Raw genomic sequence first — 11,533 nt, forward strand, 5'->3', positions numbered from 1 at the left:
GGAACAGCGAAAGCTATGTGAAATCCGATTCAGGATCTCTTGGTTCCTGGGATTGAGCCTCTGGCATCCCATGCGTCTGGCCTTCAGGAGGAGAGGGATGGGACCTTTCCATGCTGTTGGCTTTGGGTGTGCTCTGAGTTTGACAGAGGTGGACCCTGGGTTTTGTGTTTTCTTGCTTGCTTCTATCCTCGAACTTAAATCATGGAGAAAGGGGAAGGAGAGGGGTCAGGACAGCAGCCTGAGCCCCTGACAACAACGCTGTGCCTGATGCAAATGTGCTGAACTCCCTGTAAAGGGACACCTGCTGCTTTGGTGTCTGTGGTGGTGGGGTTTCTTTGGCTTTCTCCCCCTTTGGTTGCCTGACCTGTCTGGCAGTAAATTACTAAATTTTAATACTGTTCCTATAGTTACACCTCCCTGCATTATCCAGATGAGAGGCCCGTTTCTTGCAGGCTGTGTAAAAACTCTTGACATTTGATTTTTCAGAAATACCTGCTGGGACTAAATGATGGATCTTGGTGACTTCCAAGCTGCTCCTCTGTTTGCCTGCTGCGGGGGGCTTCCAGCTCCTCAGCTGAGAGAAGAGGAGGGTAGTTCAGGGGTATGAGGGTGTTGTCCTCTTGCCTCTGTCCTGCATTGGTCCTGCTTCCATTTTGAGTGTGTTTTAGAGGGATCAGAACGAAACTGGACTTTTTCCCTTCTACATTTTCTATGTGAAAGAGGAACATTGCCTATGTGGAAGACATGTCCCTCGCCATGGTGCCTTTGCTCCACTGAGCGCGTGGCCTCGCTGCAGCGTGGAGGCAGCAGGGCCTTCATCTGGCTGGCTTCAGGAGTGGTTGCTGTGTTTCAGATAGGAGCTCTGTTTTAAGACAGGAGGGGAGTGCACCGCCATTTTGGGGAGATACAGGGAAGCAGCTCCGTGGGTGCATCTCTGTTTCAAAAGAAGAGGGCAAGTGCCTCTCAAAAGAAGCAGGAGAAAGTCATCAGGCATGTCTCAGCCGCTGTGTTGCCTCGGCTAGCAAGCTTTGCTTGTGTATTAAAGGGCTGTAGGGCTTGGCTTTGGGCTTCTTCAGTTTTGTTTAGTTTTGGGTTTTTTGGTAACTGAACATCCCTTGTTCTGGCCTGAGTTGAGGTACGGTTTTGGTTTCCAACGCAGCCACGTATTTCCTCGGATTTTTGGGGAAAAGGGCTCTGAGGCAGAGGCGGATCTGGGGCTGGGAAAGAGCTGCTGGAGCGCTGGAAGCCCCGCGCTCGGTGCCGCTTTAAGAGTGGGGCGGTTACGTCACTCTGTTCTCCCGCCGCCCCGCCCCGGCGCGGCGCAGGGGGGTGGGTGGGCGGGGCGTGCCGTTCCGTGCGCAGGCGTGGAGGGCCGGGGTGGGCCCGGCGTCGCCATGGGCTCCTGAGGCCCTCAGCGCTCCCGCGCCGGTGCCGGCGCCCGCCCGCCCGCCGGGCAGCGGGGCAGGGCCCGACCCGACCCCTCCTCACCCCAGCGGGCTGGGCCCAGCCGAGCCGCGCCCCGCCCGCCGGGAGGTAAGACGTGGCGGGGACGGGGCGGCCGCGGGGACGGGGCGCGGAGGCGGGCCTGAGGGGCCGCGCTGGCGGCGGGTGCGCGGGGATGCTCGGTGAGGGCCCCGCAAACTCACTTTGCGACCTGCCTAGTCGCAAAGACCGGCCTGGTGTGGTCACGACCTCCCCCCCCCCTCCCCCGCCCCCCAATCCCTTGTTTTTCTCCTCCCGTTCCCCGGCGCGGGCCCCCTAGCCCTCCCCATTCCCCGCTGTAGCCCCTGCACGCTCCCCGGTGTGCCCCCCGCGGCCCCTCCGCGCGGCCGCGCCACGCGCGCGGCCCCCAGAGCCTGTCCCCACCACGCACGTTGCCCCCGCGTGGCCTCCATACATACACCCCCCTCCCCCCCGTGCCGCATCACAAGTTCCCAGTGCGACCCTCCCCGATGCAGGCTACCCAATTCTTCCCCCCTCTCCCTCCTCGGCCAACATCCCTCTGCTGCAGTCCACCCAGTCTCCCCACGCAGACACACACAGACACGCGTTGCCCCAGCGCAGCCCCGCAGCCCCCGGTGCTATCACGCTTCTCGGTGGCGTTGGGCAAGCGTCAGTGTCGGTGTGTTCGGCCCCTGGCGGGCTGGGAGCACAGCAGACCTCAGCAGCGTTGTGGACACCAGGTTTGAGTTGGCTGTGCCTTCTCTGGTTCAGGCTGGATGGACTGACGGACACCATGGGCATGTGCTGGTGGGGTAGGTGTGTGAGGAGGCTGTTACTGTGTGCTCCCATATCGCAGGTGAGCTATGAGATGGGTCTTGTTCGAATGCTCAGGATGGCTCAAAATTTCCATTGCTCCATGAGGGCTAATTCAGTCTTGGCAACTGCAACGTGCGGTGGAAGGAGGGCTTTGAGAGAATGTGTGCGTGACTGGGTTCTGATGAATTGTGATCCGGGAAAGGGACTGGAGTGGTTTCAGGGACAGCTCTATGAAAGCTGCCTGGAACACTGTGAAGCTGTCAAGAGTGGGAGGAGGAGGAGGAGTGGGAAATCTAGAGGAAATACTGAAGGTGGTTCCTGCTTACAGAAAGTTTGAAACCGTTCTTGCTACATAAGGAGCTTGAACAGGAGTGATTATTGAAGACTTAGACTGTTTGCCTCCGTTGAAGAGAAAAATAGAAGGCATTGATCAATAGAGCAAAGGCTAACAGGATGAATAGAAACGTCTATTTCCTATCCTGCAAGAAAAAGACAACAATCGATGAAAATGTAATAAAGCATACATCCCGCTAACAAAGACTTGGTTATTTTAACACAACAGTTAACTGTTCCTTTGAACTTGTGTTGCTGCAAGTTACCCTTGAGTGTAAGAGCTTAGCAGCCTCGCTAAAAGGGACCGCAGATCTCTCTAGAAATGTTTGTGTCATTCAGGTTTCTAATACTAAAGGCTTGTATTTGTGTGGTACTTTTGAAAAAAAATAAACTCAGTTTTAGGATGTTGGCTTAGTACTAAACAATAGGGAGAGCTTTTCTTATGGTGAAGGTATTCCACAAACGCCTACTTCAGGCTTTTTTTCATCATTGTTCCCAAGAAAATGGGCTTCGAATCTGCTCTGGTCTAGTGGAGCAGTTTTTAAGTCCTTAATACCATTGTTGTTATGGTTGTGCTGTAAACCTTAAGTGGCATGTATGCAGCAGGTGGCTACCTCTGCATCTGGAGCAGAAGTGATTTCGTCTTGCTGTGAAATGAAAGCACTGCTACTGATCAGCTCAGCATACTGAATGGGTTGTGTTTTGGAAATGTGGGGCAAGGGGAAGAATGCCTCCCAATCACTCGGTCATCTTTTGTACTTTTATTTGTCTGTCTCCTCGGGACATGTGGCAGTTAGAAGGGGAAGGTTTTTAGATGTGCACAAGCTGGTCAGAAAATAAAGTTCAGCGTGACTAGCTGGTTTGGTGTAACGAAAGCATTCTGAGCTGGCTGGTTTCTAACGATTCGACAGAATCCAGCTAGAAATCCGCCTTGTTCTTTTGTCAGCTTGTTTGTCTGTTTGCTGGTAGCAAGCTGAGATGAGCTTTTGCGATTCGCAGTTGTGAGATTACAGATTCTTTTCTTATCATGGGTAAAGGAAGGGTGGGTTGTTTTTTTTTTCCAACTCAAAATAACTTTTAAAATGCCTTTTTTTCCCCCCTAAAAATATCAGTGTCTTTCTCTGCTTGGTTGTACTGCTGAGTTAACTAAAGCATCTAATAATCATGTTTTGACTCAAGACAACAACCTTTTAATTTCCATGTGATGGAATTTAGCCTTCATCCCTCCTCCCCTCCTGTTTTGGGTCTGTGTTTAATTGGCTTATGTTTGCAGTGATGGAGATGAGCTCTTGCCTGCTCCTTTTAGCAGGAGTGCCTGTTCAATTTTCCAGCAGCTCAAAGGATATCTTCGAGCTCTTGCAGCGCAATGGCTGGTGGGAGCAGCGAATTCCTGGGGAAGTGTTTGTTGTTTGGTCCTAGCTGCTTCAAGAGCCCAGTGTTGCATTGTTGAAGTATTGAAGGTTGAGGTAAAATACGAAGTTGCAAATCAGACTTGTTGATTCTGGGGGGCCACTGTTGTGACTAGTTTTCACAGGGTTTTCGGGCTAAAATTGGGGAAACCAAGGTTATAAAGTGGTAGATGTAGAGATTGGGCTGTCTGTGGAATCAAGAGAATAGTACAGCCTCGGAGAGAAATTGCACTCAACCTTTGTACAGTAGAGCTTTCCTAGTACACAACTGCTGCTAGCTATCCACCTAACAAAGCTGCTGTGTGTTATTGAACAGCCAGAGCTCGGGGCAGAAGCCTTTTTCTGTTTTAGAGCTTATGATTGATTGCACTCGCTGAGGCCCTGGAAAATTGAGGTGTTATAGAGCACAGTGTTGTGTTTGGGTTTTGTGTGCTGAGTTGCCCATCTGTTCGCTTGAAGCGGTGTATGTGTTGTTCTCGCTGCTTCCCAAACTCTTCGGGGTTTGCTTCCTTGTGGTGGAAGAGCAGCTTCCTGCCAAGACATTACACCCTACCAGAACACTTGAGACTCTGAAAGCGGTTTGAAATGGTGATAACATGGATTAAAACACTTAGCAAAAATAAAATATGATAGCGCTCGGACTGGAAACACCCCTTTGGAAAGGCTTCTTGGTGTTTGGTTTTGGTTGGTTTGTTTGTTTGTTGTTGGGGTATTCTTGTTGTGGGTTTTTTTTTCCTTATGGACTACTTTGAGAGGGAGCATGGGAGATATTTTCAGAGCAGTAATGCCCAACGAAGGTTTGGGAGGTGAAATTCTGCCAGCTGAAACAGTGAACTGCAGCCACCCTGTAGGAGTCTCACCTCAGAGTTTTCCTCCTCTAGAAAGAGGCAGGAGACTGGAGTACACGTTCTCTCTCTAGTGTTTAAAAATCAGCTCAACCTCCATGGGGTTTTTGTCTGTGGTGGTTTAAGTAAAATGTCTGGGAAGGCAACAGAGCAAACTGTGTGCAGGGGAAGTGTAGTGTATAGGCAAGCTGCCCAGGAACTGTGCTGTAGCGGGTGTGACCAGGTCTTCATAGCCCCTGAGGGATATAAACTACAGGAAACCTGAAGAGGGAAGTAACTTAGATGCTCTACCTGCAGCATTAAATGTCCTTTAACCCACAGAGTACCTGGGTATTTGTCTCTCCATCCTCAAGTCTGTCTCTAGATTGAAAGGATGGGAATACTGCTGTTCCTATCTTACAGTCACAGTGCCTGGGAGTCTGATGATACTGAAAGGATCAGCTGTTTAAGGACTTTGTATAATGGAGAGTGACCAAGAGCATAGAGAGATGGTGTCATGGCCTCAGATTTTTTGTGTCTAACCAGTCCTCTCTTCCTGGGTATGTTGTACAACTGGCCCCTGGTTGACTCTGTGGCAAAAAGGTAGAAAAAGGTCTCTGGTTCAGCAAAGAAAATGACTGCAACATGTTACCTAGTGCAGCAGTGAGGCTTTGAGAAGGAGATGAGATGAAGTAATACGTTAAAAGCTGACCTTGCTGGCCCATTGTTCCCTCCCCAGTCTGTGGAACATGACATTAATGCTGTTGAAGGCTGCTGAGCTGATTGCTTGAAGAGCCTGCAGTTGCCTGGTCATCTCCAGCACAGATACAGCCCGTATAATTACCTGCAGTAATGTAAGTAGCTGTGCCTCTGTTCAGGTTATTTAAAATGCACCTGGACAAGCCAGTCACCTGAGGAGGCAGATTAGAAGAGAGTGAATTTTTCTTCATGGCTCATCGCATCTTGTCTCCTTGTTGCCAGTTTTGCTAGGAAAGGGTGGTTAGTGGTTGGTGAAGCTATTTGCAGCTAATTGTCCTATGGGAGCTGGGAGTGACCTCTGTCCTCCAAACTCTCCTGGTTTTCAGACTTCTTCCCCCAGTCCCAATGGCTTTCTGATGGCACTGATTTCACAGCAGAGTTTGAAGCCACAAGTTATTCATAAAAAATCCTATTTAGGCAACTTCATCCAACTGGGTAATTTAATCTTACTGTGTCTGGAAAAATTGGGTTGAAGTTGTCTTTAAGCACACACCCTCTCAGGTGGATGCTTGGTGTGCCTTGTTCTGTGTAGAGAGAATGCATTGCAGTTGCTGATTTCTGGGCTAGAGAGGGGGGATTTCAGAATCGCCTCGAACTGTGTTTTAGTAGCTGTTGGCATCTGTCAGCTTCTAACGGTCTTGGCAACTTCTCTGCAAACCTCTGTGGTCAGCTTCGGTGCTGATTCAGGAAAGGTTGAGCAGCTTCTAGCCACTCGTGTGGTGTAAGTAGCCTTTGGAAGAGGCTGTCAGGCAAGGTTTTCCCCTCTGATGCTGTCTCTACTTGCTGTGCTTTAGCCAGCAAGGGTGAGAATGATTTCCTCCTCCAGGCATCGTGCTCTGCCTGTGAGCTTCCAGAGGTAACTTTTGTGTGAGGGAAGTGCTGTCTGGGTTTATTCTTCAACTAGTAAAGCCATACTGCTGATGTATCTAGGGCTTGGCATTTTTGTGTGGGGAGGAACTCGCCTCTCCCAGGAGTCCAGGAATACAAAGCTCCTAATTCTGCTTTTAGAAGTCGGCATCTGTAGGATTTTTATTTTTTTTGATGGAGTAGCAAGGTGGGAGAGAAGTGTGGAGGCGACAGTGTTGAACGGGAGTATTGAAATTAGGAGTCAGTGATTTTTGGGAATTAACAAGAGGGTATATCTGTCTTATATCCAGAGTTTGAAACAGCAACAACCCATAAACAAAAATAAGCAGATTAGATGTTATGTTAGTAATAATAGAATGGCTTCCTAGTGAGTCGATTTGGGTGATTTGTTGAGAATCACTGTTTTTACTTCTGCAGTGCTTATCACTTCTACACATTTGCATCAGAGAACGGTTGCTGGGGAAGTCAGATGTGCCATCTCCCTCATGTGCATCACTGCATAGTTGCCTAGGCTTGCGATAAGAAGTCTGGTTTCTTCCAGCACATTTACTTGCTAAATTTAAGTATGGATCTGATCTGATAGATTCTTTATGTTACATTCTGTGTGGGAAAGTATGCTCCAATATAAAAAAAACCCCTCCCTTCATGTGTGACTGCCACAAGTTCAATGGCTTTTGATCGGGCTGTAGGGTTTGACTTCTGATTCTTCTCAGAGTAACTGTATACTCTGTGGCAACTTTAAAACTGGCACTTGGAGGTGGGAAGGATGAATGCAAGTGGTGGTGGAATAAGTTCTGATTTGACTTTGTTCTTGAGAATTTGGAAAATGAAATGCAAGCTTCCTGTGTCATGCTGGGCACAAGTGTTTACGACACATCCTTTTTCTTGTTGTCTCTTTCTTCTCTGCCAGCTGCAAAACATCTTTGTCATCTTTCTGTGTTTCTTACTTGGGACCAAAGGGCTTGGCTGGTTCGTATGGACTGCCGCTGCTGGGAATATGGGAGAGGGACACAGCGCATGGCCCAAGTGTGCTTGATCCTGCTCTCAAAGGAGCAGTTGGAAGGTTGAGGAACATCCCTTCTCCTCCTCTCCCTCCCCCTTTCTCTTCTTTTTTTCCCTGCCTTCTTCCAAAAAAGGGACTGGATGTTGACCTATTACAATGTGGGTCAGTCCACAAAAAAAAAAAAAGGATGGGGGGAGGAGGGCTGTGTGAGTACAGCGTGACAACAGAAATTAATAGAGCAGAAAAAAACTCTGGAAAGAAGAGTGCACGGCTCAGGGTAAAATGGTCTTATTGTTGATTCTGGGTTTTTAAATGGGTGCATGGGGAGGGGAAGCTGCTCTCTCTTTGGATGACTGTGTGTGGATTAGCAAAATGGGTGGGAGCTGTGTGAGCTGGAATTGGAGAAGATTTTTGTGGTATTCTCAGAGTTTAATTTCCTTAAAATGAGAATAGAAATTGTGTGGCCTTGTTGAAGGTTAAATTGTTTGTGCATACGGTATGCTCTTATGTGTACGTAGGTGTTGGATCATCTCTTGAATATGGCTTAGTGGGTGCGTACCTGGTTTGGTCCTGCTAGGTGCCTGAGTCCTCTACCTTATGCTTCTGAGGCTTATGGTCTTCCTGCTCTGCTCATGTTGATGCTACTGGTTTTATGTCCCAGTGATGCCGTTCTCTTGTTTCACTGACTGTACTAACAGCTGTTATGAAAATTATGGCTGGGCAAAATCTCTTTAGTGTTCAGTCTCCTGACACCTCTGGAGAAATAACATTGTGAAGAACTGCATTCGGTTCTGAATTTGTTGTGCAGAGAGAAGTCATCCATTAAGCTGATAGGAAGTGCAGTAAATGCAGATTCAATCAGTGCATGTTATTGCAAATCTTGTCAAATGCCCGTCTTCTATCTGAGCGCAGTATTGCTCATGTTTGTTTGGAGTTATGTGTGGGTGCGTGTGTATAAAGTGCGTGCTGTGCGGTGACTTTCACTTACTTGAGATCAAGAAAGCTTTGCCCAGCATAAATGGTAAAATGTAAATGAGTTGCACTAGTAAAAATTGCATGCCAGGTCACATACTTAAGTCACAGGTTGTTTTGGGAATGCTACTGGAGAGCTTAAACATGCAGAGTTGGGACCTTCTCATGTCTCATAGCTAACTAAACTGGATGCCACCCCAGAGAACCAAAGCAATTTAAGAAGTAATAAATTTAAAAGCATTTGATTTTCTTTTATTGCTATCACCAATTTGAGCTTCACCAGTGACTCTCTTACTGTGTAGTGTTATGTTATTTGGTCCTGACTCTCTCCCTCCTCCTTTTCCTAGTTTTTGCCAGATCAGCTGGTGATGCCATGCCTTTCAGGGTTGAAAAGACCTTACATCTGTTACGAATTTGCAATATATACCTAGCACAATGGAAAGAGCTGATCCCAGCTGGCAATTCTAGGCATTCTTACAATTAAAATAGTCTAAAATAAACCTTGAACCATTTTGTTGTGTGTTCTTCTACTCCTTATAAGCCTAGGGGACATTATGAAAACCATAAAGCTCTTCCTTTCACTCATGTAAAGCTCTGACTTGTGTTCTAATAGATGCAGAGAATTCACACTTTAAATCACCTACCATGTGGCACTTCTGCATTGGTCTTTTTGGATCTAGAATAAGGATAATTTAATGGATAAACTCTTAGAGGAATAAGAAGTTAAGAGGGGAGTGGAAAATGGTTTTGTATCTTAACAGAAACAAAGTTCAGCATGGTGAATATTTGAAACTACAGTAAGTGTGGAGTAGGTTTTAAGGAGAAACAATTTCTTTCCTCTTAGCTTTCCAGGAGAGCCTTGCAGCCAGGCTGTGCATGTTTTGTTGGATTGTATCTTGTACAGCAGAAGGAGGCTTAGCTGTTAAGACTCTTTCATGGGATAACTTTGTGTATCATTCTTTGCGCTCTCAGCAGTTTAGAAATGAAATACTTTTAGCCTCACAGGAGATGATCTATTTTAAAAACACAGATTGTGTTTGCAGATGGCAGAGAATGGCTTCAGAGTCGTGTTGTTTGGAGTTCTTTTCCTACCGACATCAGGATGAAGCGAGCATGCTGTTGCCAGCTGCACAATGGAGAGGGTCTTGCTCAGAGCAGGCAGCCTGCTCCTCCTTTTCTGGACTCTGTGATGGAATATGTGTTCAGAAGTACCCCTAGGAACTGAAGGACCAAGCTTTAACGCTTCTTCCCTCTTACACCACTTCTGTTGTGTCAGAAATGGAGTTTACGTATTTGTTCGTCTTTATGTAGAAATAGTTCCTCCTTGGTGCTAACATTTTCCATGCCTTTATGCAAGCTAAAAATGAAGTTTTTTGTTTTCACTTGTGTCACATCCCTTCTGTTTACTGTTCTGAGTTTAACATGGCAGCTTCTTCCATCGAAAATAATGCTAGAGACAGAAGGTCTCTGTTTCCGAAAGATACAGGAATGGCAATCTGCTCCTGATTGAGAATTACTGCATTGCTGTTTTGCTGTGGATGCAGGCCCCGTGGACACATCCCTGCTAGCTTTACACTGGAGTGGTGTCTGTAACAGAATGGGTCCTCATGCAGGTTGGAGCCCCTTCCCTATCGAGAATCTCGGTAACAGTGTTTTGCATCTCTAGGTTTTTATCAAGATAGTTATCTTGATATAAATAGCACATGCTTTGCTTTATTTTCTTTTCTTCTTCTTGCATTGAGAGCAGACCCTAATACTCCTAAAGTGCTTTCAGAAGATCTGTTAGATAAGTTTTAAGCTGATACTAGGTTGGCGTTAAGCTAATGCCCTAGCAGTACAAGGCCCTGTCTTGCTCTAATGTGTGTAATTTGTAATGGCATCAGGGCAGGAACACGTAACAGCTCTTTGGGGATGGGGGTGTCATTCCTGCCATGCACGTTCGGGGTTGTTGGGTATAGACCTCATGCAGACCTAAGTGCTACCCGAAGCTCATGTAGCCCACATACAGGTATCATACCAGCTGATCCAAGTTTCCTGTGGCCATCCTCAAATACAACTCAGCCTGTGTCCGAAAGCCCTGTGTGTTTACCAAGATGTACTTTTCTTTGCGCGTGTTTCCAGTTTCCAAAGTTTGGTGCTTTTCCTGGCTATCTGTTCTCCTGGTCCTGTTTGGGATGTGCTATATTGCAGGTTACCTCCGGGGGGAGCAAGGTAGTCAGCTGGAGATGGGGAAAGCTTCAGGAGTGCAATTTTGAAGTGTTGAAATGTTTTCCTTGGATATACTTAGGAGGGCCCTCCAGAGAGGGAGAATAAGTGTGCGAGTAACTTTACTCTCCCTTGAAATGGAAGCAATGAGGTGGAGGAGAAAGAGATGGGCAGAGAAAACTGGATATGGCAGAAGAGTAAGGAACTCTTCAAAATTTATTATGCATTAGATTAGTTTGTCTTGTATTGTATTGGTAATTTCGGTTTCTAAAGACCCCTAATTTGCCATATGGTAATGTCAAGTGCCTTCCTCATGGTTTGGTACCTCACAGTGCTGGGAACTGTACGGGCAGAGAACAAAAAGATGGTTGTCCCAAGGAACTTAAAATGCACAAGGAACAACAGAGAAATACAGCCAGCTGGGAGGAGCACACAGGAAAGAGATTACAGCCAGTAGCCTGACTGTTGTCAGGTTGTTGCACAGCTGGACTAGCAAAGTGAGAGAATGGAGAAAATCCAGGTGAATATGAAATAGTTTTGTGGCTGTTGGAAAGGGTCTTTTTTCCCCAGGCCTGAGAGGAAGCAGGAGGGTATGTGTTGCAGCACTGACATGGGCTGTGATGGATGTAGGTGTCCAGGAAACAAGTATCAAAACACATTCACTGTGTCAGGTGAGAGGGAAGCTGCTTACACCAGGGTGCTTGATCTGTAGCTTGTCAAGGCAGCGTGTTTGCTGTGACATGCTCCCCGGCACTGCCTTTGCTGGAAGCCTGTGCTAATGATGTGCTGGGCTCGTGTCCCTGTTGCGTGGTGGGGAAGAGGCATCTCAGAAACAAGGTCTATTAAGAGAGTTGCCATAGCCTGCCCTCATGCTGCTCCTTTTAACAAGGCAAAGGAGGAGC

Source organism: Phaethon aethereus (genome assembly GCF_964289735.1).
Source record: "Phaethon aethereus genome assembly, chromosome: 1".
NCBI lineage: Eukaryota > Metazoa > Chordata > Aves > Phaethontiformes > Phaethontidae > Phaethon > Phaethon aethereus.